This window comes from Sus scrofa, chromosome 10 (assembly GCF_054392235.1).
Source record: "Sus scrofa isolate SSC_HxYL_T2T_F1_AM1 chromosome 10, Sscrofa_HxYL_maternal_Yorkshire_Landrace_v2.0, whole genome shotgun sequence".
In the NCBI taxonomy this organism is placed as follows: domain Eukaryota; kingdom Metazoa; phylum Chordata; class Mammalia; order Artiodactyla; family Suidae; genus Sus; species Sus scrofa.
In genome coordinates, this window is record NC_139392.1 from 50248617 (window position 1) to 50267412 (window position 18796).

The 18796-nt window shown below is 37.5% G+C and overlaps 1 pseudogene; it reads right to left on the minus strand.

Annotated features, from left to right (window-relative positions):
• Positions 1 to 16246: 16246 nt before the first annotated feature.
• On the minus strand, positions 16247 to 16636 carry LOC146399395 (peptidyl-prolyl cis-trans isomerase FKBP1A-like; annotated as a pseudogene).
• Between the last annotated feature and the right edge of the window lie 2160 nt (positions 16637 to 18796).

Sequence of the window (18796 nt, forward strand, 5' to 3'; positions counted from 1 at the left end):
GAAGAATGTGTAGGTTAGAAAAGCCTCAAATAGAAGTAAATTTGTGATTATAATACATCATGAACAAGCTGCTTCAAGAATCTAAGCTGAGTAGGAAATACAGCATGCCACTTCAGAATGAAATATTCAGTCAGATTGAGTTAAGAGTCTCCTTTTCATGGCTAGAGTGGGCATTTGGAAGATTTTTTTTTCTTAATGAAGAACCATGAGAAAAATATTGGCCAACTCTAGATATCCTTTGAGACACCCTCACACTACAACTAACTTTGGTTTCTGATAGCTTCTGGATAAAGAAGTTGATTTAGAATTGGCAAGCTCAAGATAAAGAAGTTATCTGGTCACTTCCTAAATGACACCAATATTTTGAAAAGCTGTGGCAATGAAAACAGAGATTAGAGATAATTGATGCCCTTTAGAGTTAATTGCACTTTCATCAAGTCATCTTTGACTCCTTAATGAGTTTGTACAGACAGAGCCAATATTTTGCTAATACAATGCTTCATCCCCATTTCTATTCACTCAGCAAATGCACAGACTCCTTGCATCTTTGTGTTCTCCTAGTTGTTTACAGAGGCATTTTTTAGATTTTTAAAATGTATATATTACCTCAATCATGTTTGTTTCAATCTACCCTAGCATTTGAAGTGAAAATTGTGAGGAATTAAATCAAAATATGAATCAGGATCACTTTATCTCAGATTCATATATTTCATTTACTTTGTCCATTTTTTAATGCACTGAGGTTTACTTTGTTAAATAAGTTCATCTTAAGTGTTCCCATCACAAAATAAAAAAAAATCTATGTGAGGTAATGGATTAGCTAATCACTTTACTTTAGCTATATTTATATATTTAGCTATATATAAATATATATTACATATATTTAGCTATATATATGTATATATTTTGTCTTTTTACAATTTCTTGGGGTGCTCCCACAGCATATGAAGGTTCCCAGGCTAGGGGTCTAATCGGAGCTGTAGCTGCTGGCCTCCACCAGAGCCACAGCAATGCAGGATCTGAGCCACATCTGCAACCTACACCACAGCTCATGGCAATGCCGGATCCTTAACCCACTGAGCAAGACCTGGGATCAAACCCGCAACCTCATGGTTCCTAGTTGGATTCATTAACCACTGAGCCATGATGGGAACTCCTGTATGCTATATATATTTTTATACACATATTTAGCTATATATATAAATATATAGCTAAATCTCAAAATATCATATTGTGTCCTGGAAACTTATACAATTTTGATGTATTAATTACAAATTCTAGAAAGCTACAAATTTTTAATTTTTAAATAAAAATGAAATAAAGTAAAACACAAAGTAAAAGAAATATAAAGTTGCAGTCTCCAAAAAAATCAATTCTGCTAACCATGTTAGCTTTGGATCCTGTCCATCAGCATATATAATTTCATGAATAAATTTTAGTGTTGAGACTAACATTTCATATTATATTGCAGACTTTTTGATCATATATGATTCCCCCAAAATTCTATCATTTCTATTAATTTTCATAACCCCAAGTAAAGTTTAATATTATTCATATCTGTGGTATCACCCATATAGAAAGAACTTTCAAAAAATCATAATACATGATATCATATGGTATTTGTCTTTCTCTTTCTGACGTACTTCACTCAGGAAGAGAGTCTCTAGTTCCATCCATGTTGCTGAAAATGGCATTATTTTCTTCTTTTTTATGGCTGAGTAGTATTCCATTGTGTATATACACCACATCTTCCTAATCCAATCATCTGTCAGTGGACATTTGGGTTGATTCCATGTCTTGGCTATTTTGAATAGAGCTGCAATGAACATGTGGGTGCTTGTGTCTTTTTTGATATCATTTATATCTGGAATATAATATATGGCACAAAGGAACCTTTCCATAGAAAAGAAAATCATGGAATGGAGAATAGACTTGTGGTTGCCAAAGGGAGGGGGAGGGAGTGGGACAGACTGGGAGCTTGGGGTAAATAGATGCAGAATGTTGCCTTCAGGATGAATTAGCAATGGGATCCTTCTGTGCAGCACTGGGAACTCTGTCCAGTCACTTATGATGGAACATGTAATGTGAGAAAAAAGAATGTGTACATGTAAGTGTAACTGGGTCTCCATGCTGTACAGTAGAAAAAATATATGTAAATAAAAAAGATTAAAAAAATCATAATACATCAAAAACACTAAACTTACCTTTCTAACTTGAGAATTCATCATGAGCATCTTTCTTGGGCAATAAAGGTTTGTTTTCATTTTTGATATCAGCATACAACTGTGGAATACAGATTAATCACTTTTTATTTGGTCATTCTTTGACTGATGGACACTTGATTGTTTGTAGGTTTTTATTTTTTTACCACTATTACAAAATGCTGTAATAAATAGCATTGTGCTTATAAAACAATATACTATTAATTTTTATTTCTAAAATAAATGCATAATGTTTCCTCTGCAATCTAACTATGTGCTGCTGGGTAAGTGATTTACATATTTGCATAATAATTTAAAATAAAAATAAAGCACTAACAAAAAGTGCTATGCATTGTGATTTTTCCCCAAGTAGCCAAGTAGTATTTTTTTCCAAGAAAGGATATTGACATATCCTTTTCATTGAATGATGACAAAATTGCAAAATGGCAATAATAGATGAATAGCATCAGCTATTTGATGTCATGGATACAATGTGAATTGTCCTAAAACATCACCTTATTTTTTAATAGAAAGCTTATAATATTCCCAACTTCACTGTCCCTGGACATAGTCTTAATTCCCACAAAGCACATGTTTACATTCTAGTTATAATAATGAAGAGTTTAGAAATAATGCTTCCAACTTATATGAAAATTTTTTAGTATTTGTATGCTCAAACTTCTTCCCAAAGTAGAACTTTTAGTTTTCCTTACATTATTTATGTTCACTCCATACCTAATTAATGGCTTGATTCACTAAGAGCTTTGAATTAGGAAACTGGAAAAATTTGGTGAAGTCTTAAATGGCAATAGTTGCAAGGCCCCAGTGACTCAAGTGCATATACTCAACCTCCAGTTATTTCTAAAAGTCCTTGAGGTTGATTTCCTTCATGGACTCTGTAATGATTTCTTCAATTTCTATCCAATTACTTCTTTATTCAGACTGCCAATATACTCTTTTTTGAAGAGATTTTTCCAAACACTTCAATTTTCCCACATGTAATAGGAAAACATTCTGGCTTTAAGGGGTTGAGGAAAGATGACTCAAAAAAGGAGCATTATCTATTTTAATATTTATCCTCATCAGCTGAGTGGCTCATCCCTTAACTTAACACTATGTTATTAAGACCAAATGTATACCTTTTAACAAGGTATACCCTTAATTTTAAATTAGGGGCCACAATTAAATATTGAAAAAATTTAATAATCACTACCAAATGTGACTGCTCTTGGAGTGAGCAGGCATTTCTAGACTTAACATTAAGGTCTAAAAACTAAATCCCTTGTGTCTGGCTTTAGCCTGTTTCTGTACAGTAGAGAGAAGATCTACCGGAATAGCTAAAGAGATTTTGAAGAAGAAAATTGATGTGCTTACAGCAATGATTTCCTATAAACCTATAGTAATCAAGACAGAGCAATATATTATAGAAATAGACAAAAATATGTATGGAACAGTGTCCAAAAAATGTACATATGTATTTTCAATTAATTATCAACTAAGAAGTCATAGTAAGTAGATAGGCTATAGACTATACATAAATAACCTCTAAAAAATATTGACAGAAAGATAGCCTAATAACAGCAAGGGAAATATCTCAAAAGACATTTCACAGAAGGAATATGAATACATAATAAAAACAAAAATGGCCAAACATATTTAGTCATCAGGAAAATGAAACTACATGAGCAATGAAATACTATTCCTCATCCATCAGTCTGAGATAACAATAAAAATATTAAATTCCTAAGTACAAAGTACCATAACAGCTCCTATGTTCAGCTCCAAAAAATAACATATATTGTTGATTGGACAATAGAAAAGCACTTTGCTTTGGAAAACAGTTTGACAGTTTTAAGCAATGTGGATCATGGACTTCTAGACACCAGAACTAAGAATATATTTCTACTGTTTAAGTCAACCAGTTTATAATATTTTGCTACAACTGCCCAAGCAAACTGATATATTTTTCATCTTTTTTAATTATTATTTCCCCCAACATGTTTTTTTTCCACAGTACAGTATGGGGACCCAGTTACACATACATGTATACATAATTTTTTCTCCCATTGTCATGCTCCATTGCAAGTATCTAGACATAGTTCTCAGTGCTACACAGCAGAATCTCATTGTTAATCCATTCCAAAAGAAATAATTTGCTTCTGTTAACCGCAAGCTCCCAATCCATCCCACTCCCTCCCCCTCTGCCTGGGCAACCACATGTCTATTCTCCAAGTCCATGATTTTCTTTTCTGTGGAAAGTTTCATTTGTGCTGTATATTAGATACTGGATATGAGTGATATCATATGGAATATGTCTTTCTCTTTCTGACTTACTTCACTCAGTATAAGAGTCTCTAGTTCCATCCATGTTGCTGCAAATGGCATTATGTCATTCTTTTTATGGCTGAGTAGTATTCCATTGTGTATATATACCACCTCTTCCGAATCCAATCCTCTGTCGATGGACATTTAGGTTGTTTCCATGTCCTGGCTATTGTGAATAGTGCTGCAATGAACATGTGGGTGCATGTGTCTCTTTTAAGGAGAGTTTTGTCCAGATATACATGTATAGATTTCTAAGGTACCTCCACACTGTTCTCCATAGTGGTTGTAACAGATATTTTTCATCTTAATTTATTCAGTCCTCTCTCCCATGACCAGGTATCCATCCGCATATATTTAATGTGAATCTGTTTTGTTTTCCTCTGTTCTTATGAAGTGTATATTATTGTTCCATATGCCTGCATTTACATATTATGTACATGCCATTTTGCCACTGGCTTCAACTTCCAGCTTTAAATGTAAGGCCTTACAGGAAAAAAATTCTTATGATGGAAAATAATTATTATTGCCAAGAGAACTTAAGCTTCAAAGAGAGAATTACTCCATCGTGGGTTCTTCTCTCCATAATTCTTTTAGTCTTTTAATGTGTAAACATGTATCTCTAAAATATTCAGGGTGCAAAAAATTTATTTGTGGGACAGGAAATGTATAGACATGACACAAGGGCTTTATTTTTAAACATTCTGTTTGACTCTTGGAGTTATCGTCTATCTTTTCTCATTTGAAAGACAATTATGAAGAAAAATTAAAATAATACTTTTATTACTGAGGATTGTTTTTTGGAGAAAAAATCCACACTTTGAACATCCACTTTACCCCATTCCTTGAAATAATGACTATCTTAATTTTGTATTCTTTGAAGTAAAAGCAGAGAAAAAAACAACAGAAATAGTGGCATAATAAAAATACAGTTTATTCATGGACTTTGTTCTCTTTTCACTGCTAACCTATTGGTTTCTAAATCTTTAATATTACATTTTTGCAATAACAAATCTCAAAGCAAATGAGCCACTCTAACAGGTGCACTTTAATCAGATGTCACAGAGTTGAACTCACTTCAATAATGTAGGTCCAGACTACCACACACACATACCCAAAGACTGCTGGGGTGTCTGGATGAACTCCTAGACAGAAACCTTGTTAAGGAGTAAATCCCAGGTGAAATATTCCCCAAGGATGCAAAAGGCAATTTGTGGATGCTAGAATCACTTGTGCTTCAGAGTTAGGCTCTGAAAGGTTTATAAAGCTCCACTAAATCTCACTGCCACAGCCATGCAGAAACTCTATGAGGCTGAAACTGAATTTCATTAGAGGTGGGTAGACAATGCTCAGCAATGTTTTAGTAAAAAGCACACCACCTCTTACTACGAATGTGCCATGTAGTTAGGAGGGTTCTTAGATTTCATTGTGGCTGAGGTTTTCATGTTAGCTGTCTTGGCCTATGACTGCTATGAGCCTTTTGTACCCCTTTGCTCTACATAGTAGTGGTTATCTCAGTGGATCTGCCTTCTGCAAGTTTCTCTCACATACCCTCCCACTCTACAGTTTTTCCACAGCTATTGTAGTTTCATCTTGTGTCTTCTCTGTCTTACTGCTCTTCTAATGTAATCAGTCATTTTTACTGTGATAATGTCCCTCTGTTAGCATTATCCTGCTCTAATACCTACTTTCCAGAAACAGTAGTATTTATACCTGTAGCTACAAACTTGATTTCTTCCATAACTATAGTTCTGGTGTCTTATTTCAACATGTTTTGTCCATTCTAAGAATACGTTTATCAGAAGGATGGAAAAAAAGCCTTTTCCACCTGTGCATCACATATGAGGGCAGTGTCAGTTTTCTGTGGAACCCTCCTTTTCATGTATTTGCAGCCTCGAACAAACCATTCATTGGATACTGGTAAAATGGCCTCTGTGTTTTATACACTGGTGATTTCTATGCTGAATCCCATGATCTATAGCCTGAGGAATAAGGATGTGAAGGCTGCCTTAAAGAGATTTCTGAGAAATTCATGCTATCCTTTAAGTAAATGTGATTTTAAAACTCTACAGGTAACTGAAGAGATTGTTAATATAGTCTGGCATTGTGTTAGAAGAAGCTGAGGTTAGATGGCTTGCCTGTATGTTTATAAGTAATTCTAGGAATTGAAAGAAGCTAAGCTTGGGGAAACATTGATTTTTAAAATGGGAGTTCCCTGGTGGCTCAGTGGGTTAAGGATCCAGTGTTGTCACTGCTGTGGCACAGGCTGGGAACTTCCACATGCCAAGAGTATGGCCAAAATTTTAAAAAATAATAATTAAATTAAAAAATATACTGAAGATCTTGGTATTATGAGCTACATACAGAGCTGGAATCTTGAGAGACATGTTAAAAATTTTAAGTTTGAACAGAGCAACAATGATGGAGGACAGAATTAAGTTATAGTTCTTATATTTTGGTGTCCTTTTTCTTTTTTCCTGCCTAAGTTTGGTTTCATGGATCACTGCATCTTGAAGAACTGTAATTACAGATCTCGAAAATCCTTTTTTAGCTAACTTTGTGAAGTTAAACTGACAAGTATCTTTAAAAATCTGTAACTCCTTTTTAATATTGTGTGATTTAAAAAATATGTAGTCCTTGGAGAAGAGACTTGTGGTTGCCTGATGGGAGGGGGAGGGAGTGGGAGGGATCGGGAGCTTGGGCTTATCAGACACAACCTAGAATAGATTTATAAGGAGATCCTGCTGAATAGCATTGAGAACTATGTCTAGATACTCATGTCGCAACAGAAGAAAGGGTGGGGGAAAAAACTGTAACTGCAATGTATACATCTAAGGATGACCTGACCCCCTTGCTGTACAGTGGGAAAATAAAAAAAAAAAATGTAGTCCTAATGAATTTATATTCTGAATGGTATTAAAACATGATTTCAATTATTTTATTCCATTAATAATGTATATAATTTATTATACATTTACATATCAACATGAAGGCATATTCAACTATCATTGAGTATGTTTGTATTTTATTCAGGAACTTAGTGGATGTCATCAAATGTCTCCTTACCCCCACTCTAAGAATCAGGTTTAATTTTTTTTTGTTTTTTTTTTTTTTTTCATTTCTACAGCTGCACCCATGGCATATGGAGGTTCCCAGGCTAGGTGTCTAATCGGAGCTGTAGCCACCGGCCCACACCAGAGCCACAGCAATGAGGGATCCAAGCCAAGTTGGTGACTTGCACCACAGCTCACAGCAATGCCAGATCCTTAGTCCACTGAGAGAGGCCAGGGATCAAACCTGCAATCTCATAGTTCCCAGTCAGATTCATTAACCACTGAGCCACAATGGTAACTCCGGATCAGGTTTTTTTAAAATAGTGTTAATATGTTTGCTGTTATTATGATACATTAGACTTTTGATGGACACTGTGAGAATTATTTATACCATTACAGGAAAATATAATTTTAATTAAAATTATTTTCTGTTTTCTGAAAATTTTTGATCAGTAAGATTACAACAAAATCTGTTGCATAGCTTTGAATAGATAGAGGTGACCAGAATCTTTCTCAGCCTTACAAATCAGAATCACCAGAGAAAGGTCACTAAATCCATATTTTAATAAGCTCAACTAGTATCCCTGAGGATGTGGGTTCAATCCCTGGCAAAATCATATTAACATTCTTTGTGTACATTTACTTATAAACAGGTTTTAGTGTAGATGAGCTTCTTCAAATATAGGTGCTAAATCTTCACTCATAATAGTTAAAATATAAGACAAGGAATGTAGTCCTACAAAGCAAAAATAAACTCATATACATGAAAGATTATAGCTGGGGTATCCTCATATTACCCCCCCACCTATTTAAAAAAAAACACTTTTTTTTACAAATTCCCTTACTAATTAAATTATTCAAAGGAATTTTTTTACCTCCCAATGTAGGGAGAAGAAATATGAGGACTTGGAGTAAAGTTTTCTTTAATCTGTTTCACTAACATTAGGATAAAGCCTTTAGTTAATACTTTGCATTGCCTCTTGTTTCCTTGAATTTATTATTAAGTTATTGATAAATGGTACTAGTTTTAGAATGGGTAGTTAGAGCATATCTTAGTAAGCAAGGAGTCATATAGTCCTTTGAAATTTTTAGCTTCCCTGAAATTAGGTATGTGAACTCACAGATCTACTAAAAAAAATAGGAAAGGTTGCAATGATGCAGTTTTTTTAATAATACACCTACTACATAATCTATGTTAAAACACTGATTTATTGGTTGAGTCTAATGTTACAAGAAGGGAGGTCGATAACTCACTATATTACATTTGTTTGTCTGAACAGCCAAGTTCTGTTTACTAAGCATGGAGTTTTTTAGCTGTTTATTCACAGACTATGTTCTAAAAATCTTGTTTGTGATGAGCTATGAGAGTGAGGAAATGGATGTTGAACGATGTACTAAGGATGAGTTATATATGGACACTTTGAGTGGTTGCTACAACTCTGGATAGAAATCTATGAACTTATGTTATACAAGACCATAGGTGAAACATATTCAGGATTCACTGTATAAAGTTCCTTAAGTCACACAAAAAAATGTAGACTCAGTTTTTCATAGACCACTATAAAATATTTCCTGTCAATTATGCTCATTTATTTGTTTAAACTCATAATATCTTAAGATGAAAAAACCTGGGAAATCAAATATAATTTCTGATGTTTCTAATTCATCAGTAAGAATTTTCTCTTAGTTACATTTAAGGACAAAGAGATTGTCCTGGGACTCTATCCATCTTCCTAAAGGTTTGTGTTTGTTTGTTTGAAGTGTTGTACCATGTGTAACGATGAACCAATTCAACACCAAACCACAAGTAATTGCATTTTATAGCAAGGCACAAGCAGAGGTGGGATATTTTGCCAAGATTACCAGATGTGTTTATCTGATGCAAAATATTTTTTTTAAAGAGAGACACTATACATTCACAGAAGAATTATTTAATATCTAAAATCACATAGTTCAAACATGTAAATTTCCCACCTTCATCATCGTATGCACAATGGAAATGGGCTGTGATCTCTAGGACTTTGCTATATTTTCTCAAAGTATTCTGCATGAAAAAGAGAAATGCAAGATTTTATCCCCTTCTTCATTATATGGCAGCCCAGTATTAAATATTAATTCATTGGGAAACTAAGGGACAGATTTTACATTCATAATTAGTATATAAAACATACAAATCCACCCTTCTTTTCTCTCACAGTAGACTCATAATATATTCTTACTCATCATCTAGTTTAGAGTGACTAGGATGCAAGCTAATGCCTAGAGCTTTTATAAAATGCCTTGTGCATACAGTTCTGAGGGGTAGAATTGGGTAGTGGGGGGTTTCATAGACAAAAGTATCCTCTGTGTCCCTAGAGATGTTTACAAAAGCAAAGACTGTAATTTAGTAATAAGGGGAAGAAATAGTCAAATATAATTAGTATGATATTGATCTGAAATTAATTCACTCAAAATTTACTTTATTTTTCCATTACCTAACATCTAGAAGAGACTATACTAGGAAATTTTAAATGAGACAAAAAAAAAAAAAAAAAAACCACACAAAGCTCTCAATCATTCAGCCTTAAGGTGTCTAATGTCTAGTAGGGAAAAGGTATGGAAACATTATATTGTTATAAATGTGATAAGAAATATAAATGAATTATGTCTAAAGTGATTCTAGATTACAAATATGAACTATTTCACCTCAACATGAAAAGTAAGGCTTGAAAGTTATATTTCAACAGGATTTTAAGGATAAATATTGTTTCCCCTGCAACTATCCTTTTTTCTTGTAGAGAAAGGTAATAGGAATGGCAATAACAAAAGTAGAGAATGTGAAAGAACTTTTTTTTCTTTTTTCTTTTTGTCTTCACCTGCAGCATAAGGAGGTTCCTGGGCCAGGGAATGAACCCACACCTCTGCACCAACCTGAATACTCCAGTCAGATCCTTAACCCACTACCACAGCAGGAACTCTGGAAGGACATCTTTTTTATTGACAAATGGAGAACAATTATATTAATTGGACCAATGGCTATCCATTGACGATTGAAAGAAATTGAATGGAATTGGGATTATAAAAATGTTGAGGGATGAGATTGTAAAATGTCACATTTGCATGTACATTGTCAAATATAATCCACACTTTATTTTATACAATGTAAAATGGAGTATTATATATTTAGAAATATCAGAGTTTTTTGTTTTGGAAAGAATGGAAAAATTGCGAGAAAAAGAGACCAGCACTGTGGGTGCAGAGGGAAGGGGGAAAGGGCCACAAAGGCGGTGCCAGAGGGAGGGGGGCAGTATGGGCACATGGCCAGTGCTGGCTGAGCTGCAGGATTGAGGTAAGGAGCTTGGGTTTCCCCCAGCATCCAGAACATGGATAAGAAATCCAACAAGCTGCTGCTGGCTTTGGTGATGCTCTTCCTATTTGCAGTGATGCTCCTCCAAAACATGTGCCCAGGCACAGAATGTAAGCTCCTCTGCCTGCAGGCGTTCAGCCTTGCATGCCAGCCCAGCCTGGACTGCTTGAGGATGAGAGCTCCACCAGGTTCCATCAGCATTACAATTTCAGCACAGTGACCTCAGGCGCAAAGTAGAATTCAGCATCAAGGGCGATGACCTGATCTTGTTCCTGAACATCCAGAAGAAAAGAGGCACCACTTCTGGCCAGCAGTATCCAGCTGGAGCTGCAGTTTCAATGCTCTGTGGGTTATAAGAAATGTACTTGCCACTGGCCAGGTAAGCGGGAGACCTGGCTCTTCTCCAGGTTCTCCACAGGCTGGAGCTGTGGACTGCATGCCAACTGGACCAAGCTCACCAGATGTGTGCCTGCAGTGGTGGATGGCAAGCGCGACGCCTGGCTGAGGCTGTGCACATGAGTGCATGGCCGGGGCAAATCAGGGCCCAGGAACATGGGAGCAGACCCTGGCCAGGGCGGGAGGAGGGCTGGAAGGCTTGGTGGGCTGCTGCCAGCAACCATGGGAGCACCTAGGTGCCCCTGCGGTTTAGGGCGGGCACCAGGCGCCCTGGAGAGTTCTCACCACACTGTGGCAGCCTCAGGAAGCTTGTCCCTTCTGCCCCAAGATGGCTACCTCCGGGTTGGCCTGCTTGGTGGCTGGGAGTGAGTACAAGGGAAGCAGCCAGGAGGCCAGGAAGGAGTGCATAGGAACGGGGTACTGCAAGCCGACTTGGCACTGGATAGCCAGAAAGAGATACCCTCTGTGTGTAGCATCCCTGACCCCCTCCAACCCTCTCTCTGCTTTCTTCCTCACCCAGGTCCCAAAGCCTCCTCTTGATCTCTTCTTTCCTACTACTGCATTTTACCATCTGCCTCACACCTCCACCTCCCTCCCAGTCCCTTGATTCCTCTATTGGCCTTTCTCTCCTTTTCATGTTCATGATCTTGTTGCCTCTGGCCACTGCCTCTTCTCCCTCCGCTTTCCTCTCTCACTTTGCTTCTCCTTCCTTTTTCACCTTTTCTGATTTTCTTCTCTTCCTTCCTGACTTTGGTTGCCTCTGTCCTCCTTTGTGCTGGCTCTCTCTCCCTGGGCAAATGCATGTCCCTCTGTGGCTATTTGGGGACATCCAGAGGGTATCTAGGTGGACACCCAGAGGGGGCAGATGGTATCCAGCTTGCACTTCTCACTGCTGGCTGCACACTGGGCACCCTCCAAGCTTTGTGAGTGTGTGGGGCACAGGGTTGGGTGGGCGGGGGTGGGGAGGGGGGCGCTTGAACCAGAGGTTGGGTAGGGTCGCTTTCCCACATCCTGTGTGCTGTTCAGTCTTGAGAAACCTCTCCCGATTTAGTAACTTTGAGCCCCCCTCCCCCTCCTTGAGCATGGCCAGCAGGGCACCTCCAGGCCACTTGCTGGGAACCCATAGCTGGTGTAGAAAGGAAAGTGCTATTTTGTGAAGAGCGCATAGGCAGTTGCTTTTGAAGCTAGGGAATTTCCCCTATCCCCCTGCAAAGCTAGGTTGCCTGAGGTCTTGGATTAGGAAGAAGGAAAGACTTTTGGGGGTGCAATTTCCCCAGTCAGGACTCCTCTTGTACCACTCACCATAAATCAGATTAGGTCAGAGGCAGGGAGTCCAAGTATTGGTCAGAGTAAGTCTAGTTTACTTGGCCTTCCTATTGGCCTCCCCACTGAGGTGACCTTAGGGGTCCTTGAGGCTGCTGCTGTTATAGAGTCTGCCTACCTAGAATGGCTCCCAGCTCCCTCCTCTGCCTCCCAGAGTGAGGGGGGCTCTGTGTCCTGGACATGGCCACATTTTGTTGATGCCTCTTCCAATACAACAGCAATACAACAGCAAGTGCAGTTTCTTCTGTCCAGCTCCAAAGGAGCTGACATTCCTCTGACTTTCTGGTCACCATTGAGATTTTAGAGGAACCCTCACAGCCTACTCACTTTCCCTTCCCTCAGTTTACAGTGTCCTTTCTGAATGCTGGAATTCTGGGAAGATCTGTAGAAATTTCATTTCCTTTCCAGATTTTGTTTGTTTTGTTTTGTTTTTTTATTCCATCCTAAGAGAACCTTGGCCCTAGGAGGATTGCCACCTGGATCCATTGTGGGAACTGTGTTAAGTCATTGTCACCACAAGATTCTGATGTTTAAGAAGTTCCCAGATGATTTGGCAATATTAAAAAAATCCCTCTTGCTGATGGAGCTGGCAGATGCAGTGAGAGGTTAATAAAAAGCCCTTGAGGGCAGAAATAGAATTCCACAGCAATGGCTGTGGCAGAGGAGTAAAAATGAGGTCTTGGCAAGGAGTGGAATCCCCAGCCTGCCTGGAGTTCCCCAGGGTACATGTGCCTTTTAAAATCCTTTTGTATAAGTAGGTGTGACATGGTCTTGCTTATGTATTTGGTGGCCACTGTCCAACACAGAAAATCAGAACTCCTTAAGGGGAGGCTTCAGCCTCTTGGGCTGTCCCCAGATGATGCAAAATTATTTGAAATAGGATTCTATGGGTCATCAAAATGGTGATACCATAGTGCCATCTAGTCTAATAAAAGAACCACTTTTTAAAGTGTCAAAAAAAAGAGACCATAAAAATAAGGAAAAAATGGATAAGCTTTCTTCCTTTTTAAAAAATTTAACCATAGTTAATTTACAATATCATATTACCTTTAAATGTGCAATGTATATACAATCTTAAAAATACAGCGGTACAGCAGAAATCATCACAACATTGTCAATCAACTGTTCTTTCATAAAACTTTAAAAAATGAGCAATAAATAAATTAAAACTATAATCATCTAATGAATATAACAAACAGAAAAAGACCCACAAGCATAGAGATCAAATTAATGGTTACCAATGGGGAGAGGGAAGTGGGGAAGGACAAGATGGGGGAAGGGATTAAGATGCAAAAACTGTTATGTATAAAATAATTGGAAAATTGGAGAACATGCATATAAGGAGTGTTTTTAGATATCTGATGGTTAGCAGCGGAGGACCATGACCTGTGAGTAAAGAGACACAATTACTGGTGCCTTATAAAGGGTGAACATAGACATATGGAGAACACAATAGTCATGTGGAGATTAAGACACAAATCAGATCGGGAAGGGCTGAGTTGCCTGGAATATACAGAGCCAAGTACTGGGTGGAGACATCGAAGTTGTCCAAGTGATTACATAGCAGCATGAAGGCTGAGATGTCAAGTGATTTCTAAACTGCACATATTAAGGTGAGATTCCATAAGGCCAGGCCAAGAACACACACCAGGGAAACTATCAGGGATCTGTACCATGAAAACTACCAGTTCACACAGGGCTGGGACACATTCAAACTCCATCCTATCTTAGGAGGAATCTCATTGAACATCCACTGCTTTCAATGGAGTCAGCAGAAAAGAGAAAAACTACAGAGGAAATGATTCACTATAATCCACTCTAACAGAGCCCAACATTAACTCTCAAAAGATTAAGCCAGTTTGCAAGTACATAAACTGCCTGCCAAAACAAAACTCAACACTGTTTGAAAAAAGATAAGACACCTGGACTCAACTGAAAAATATTCACAATATTCAACATCCAAAGAAATATTGATCTGCAATTTGAAGAAGTAGGAAAATGTTACCCATAAGCTTGAGAAAGATAAGTCATTTCTTGACTGACTTTACATTTTCCATTTTTTAAAAGCAAATTCGGCACTACAAGAAAATAAAATAAAGAACTTATACACAAAGACAATGGAAACTAACCATACATATGTGCCAAGAGACTTAATTTTTTATCTTAATTTAGAAATTTGAAAGATCTATGGAAAATATACCAAACACACACAAAAAAGATAAGAATGAATGCAGACTTTCTGATAAAAAAAAATAGTGTGAGCCAGAAGATAATGGAACAATCTGTTTAACATATGGACACACAAAAAAACTCAAACAATAATTTTTATCTGGCCAAAACATAATTTTAAAACTGAAAGAATTACATGATTTCCTGATCTTTCTGGTAATGAGCCACCTATGCTTGATTACCCCACAGTTAAAAACTAATATCTTCTTAGATTCCAAAAATGATACAAAAGAGCTTATCAACAAACAGAAACAAACTCAAAGATTTTGAAACCAAACTTATGGTTACCAAAGGAAAAGTACTGGGGGGGAGGTTAGGGATAAAAATGAGAGGGTGGGATTGGCATACACATGCTACTATATACACAATTGCTGGGTAACAAGAACCTACTGCATAGTACTGGGAAATGTATTCATGGCTCTCTGATAGACTATATAGGGAGAGAATCAAAAAAGAATGTATGTATATGAATATGCATGACTAATTCACTTTTCCTGTACACCTGAAAGTAACACAACATTACAAGTCAACTATTCTCCAATAAAATGTATTTTTAAAAAGAATACAATTTTAGGGGAAAAAAACAACTTGAAAGTCCTGGAAAGAGACTAAAATAAGGAGATGCAGAACATAATCAAAAGCTCTAGGAATGGTCAATTTTCCCATTTACAACTTCTATTTTGAAGGAAGTCTCCAGTCTGTACCATTCAAATAGAAATATTGAATATAACCCACAGTTATCTGATCTAAAGGACAAAAGGTAGAGTTTGAGACAATAGTCACAGGAAATATGGGGATGCATTGCAGAAAGGAACAAGCCAGTGAAAGTCAGACCCATATTCTATGGACCAACTCTGTCCTGTCACTGAGCCTGAATCATGCAGGTGTCCAGTATCCAAGAGAAGGCTAAAAATAAGCTAAAAATCATTTTAAAAATAAAAAATAAAATAAAACAAGGAAAACATCAAAAAGTTATGTGAAGAAATGAACGAATATTTATGTTAGTATGCAGAGTTTGCAGTTTGACATGACCCTTGTTAATTGCCTGCTAAAATAAAAAAGAAATAGAATAAAATAAACCTTCTTAGGAGAAAAATAGCATTCAGATATCTTTACAGCTTAATATCCCAATATCCAAGATAGAATCCAAAGTTGCTCGACACATGAATGTGCCAGAAAATTATCGCCATTCTTTTTTTTTTTTCTTTTAATGAGTAACTTGAAGTTTATAGCATATAGTTCAGGTTGAGACACATACAAGGAGAAAGGGGAAGAGCAAAGCCAGTGACAGAACACACTCAGTTAGGGAAGATGTTTACACAGAGCAGAGTGCGACACCAGCAAAAGCCCGGTACGCACTCGTGCACATATGGAGGTGCCAGATCCCTCCATGGCACATCCAAGAATGGGGAGCACAGGGAGGAGGCCATTCCTGTCATTCCAGTTTTAGAACCTCCATGTCAAAGACAAGAGTGGCATTCGGCAGGATGATGCCTGGGTGCCCAGTTGGCACTGTAGGCATAGTCTGTGGAGATAGCTTGGCTCTCTGACCCACACTCATCTGGGTGACCCCTTCTTCCCAGCCTCAGATCACCTCCTGCTTGCCTAGCACATATTTAAAGGGCTTGCTTCTGTCCCGGGAGGCGTCAAATTTCTTTCCATCTTCAAGCATCCCTGTGTAGTGCACCACGGAGGTCTGGCCGTGCTTTGGGAAGATGTGCCCATCTCAAGGGGAGATGGTCTCCACCTGCACTCCCATGGCTGCTGCTGTGGTGGCAGCAGCAATGGCAGTGGTGGGCTGGCTGGTGGTGTGATGGGCAGCATGGAGAGACAATCATCACCCTTCTTGAAGTGATAACAGAGAGTGGTTCTTAGTTTCCCTGTTCCCTCCTCAGCTTTTAGCGTGTTAGTCTGTGTACCACGGGTTGTGACTTTATTAGTTTTACTAGCTTTACAGCCTCTCCTGCCACTCCAACCTCTCCACCTGTTTTGTGCATGCATCACACTTAAGCAGGAGAGAATTTTTGGCCCTATCCATTGGTAACACAACTCTGTTTTGTATCAGTGCAGGATGTTGGGCAAAGTAATTAAACAGAAATATCAAAACAATAAAACTTCTAGTAGAAAATCTGAAAAAGTAGTTTCATCTAAAACATAAAAATTCAAAAAGAGCAGTAAAAAGACAAAAACTAAATTAAAGTGGGTAAATGGTACAAGCTTTGAAATGTAGCTAAGAAGTTCCTGTGTGGTGGAGTGGGTTAAGAATCTGGAATTACTGTAGCTGTGGCATCTGTTGCAACTGCAGCGCAGTTCCATCCCTGGTCAGAGAACTTCCAAATGCTATGGGAGAGGCCAAATAATAGTAGTAATAATAATATTCACAGGTAAACATAAAAATAAAGCTAGCTATATGAATGTACAGTAAGTACATAGGAAAGTATCCACTATCATTAGTCACTGAGTAAGTGAAATTTTAAACTCACAATGAGATTATTTTTGAGTTCCCATTGTAGCTCAGTGGTTAATGAACCCAACTAGCATCTGTGAGGATGTGGGTTCGGTCCCTGGCCTCACTCAGTGGGTGAAGCATCCGGAATTGCAGTGAGCCATGATGCAGGTCACAGATGTAGCTGGATCCTGCATTGCTGTGGCTGTGGCATAGGCTGGGGGCTATAGCTCCGATTGGACCCCTAGTCTGGGAACCTCCATATGCCATGGGTGTGGCCATAAAGGAGACAAAAAGACCCCAAAAAAGAGAGATTATTTTATACCAATTTCCATTTATTTATTTTTTAATTTCCTCAACAAATATGATCAAGGATGTGACTAAAAGGGAACTCTTGTACATATTTGTTGGTAATGTAAAATACTGCAGTTATTATTTAAAGATTGCATTTCCTTATAAAATAAAACACACAGTTATCTATGTCCAATAATTTCCCTTTTAGCTCTATAGCAGAGAAATTGATGCATACATATCCATATACACTTATATAGGGGTGTTTATACTAGGCTTTTTATAATAACCCCAAACTTAAAAATCCATTAGTGGGAGGTTTCTTGAAGAATTGTGGTATATGCATGCAGTGGAATATCATGTAGATATAAAATCAAAACACAGATGAATTTTAAAACGCTGAATGAAAGGAACCAGACTGAGAATATGTATTGTGGGGTTCTACTTATATGAAACTCAGAAATAGGGAAAATAAGCTTAGGCTAGAAACCAGAGCTGCAGTGCTGAAGGTAGGAGGATATTTAGGGTGTTAAGACCTTATGATAGAATTCATCTTGGTTGTGGGGATTTAAAGAATCAGGGAACTGTTTTTGGTGTTGAACGTAATCTACATCTTGACTTAGGTATTTATTAAGAACAAATGAAACATTTTTCAAAACCTATCCATTATACCATCTAGATCCAGCTTTTAACTGTATGTAAATTCCCCTCAATTCTTAGACACAGGAAGTCAAATGGAAGAGGGCATAGGTAAAATGGTATGAGATGGAATGTACTATCTCATATTAGATTCTACTTACTATGACATTGTACTGAACATTGTTCAAAAGTGGTGGGATCTCAGCCCAGAAAACAGTATGGTTGAGACAATCATTATGGTAACACATTTCATTACAGAAATTTGTTATGGATTTGCCATGTTAAAGACAAGGCATACAAATCACTCATTTAAAGATGAGACTTAAATTTCCAATTTTCTAGTTATCAATCTGAGCTTGGTGTCCTCTAAATATCAGAATGGTAATATATATTTCATATAGGTTAAAATTTTATTTTTTTTTCTTTTTTCAGCTGCAACCTCAGCATTTGGAAGTTCTTGGGCCAGAGGTTAAATCTGAGCTTCAGCTGCTTCCTATGCCACAGCTAGGGCAATGCCAGATCCTTAAACCCCTGAGCTCCAGCAGAAACT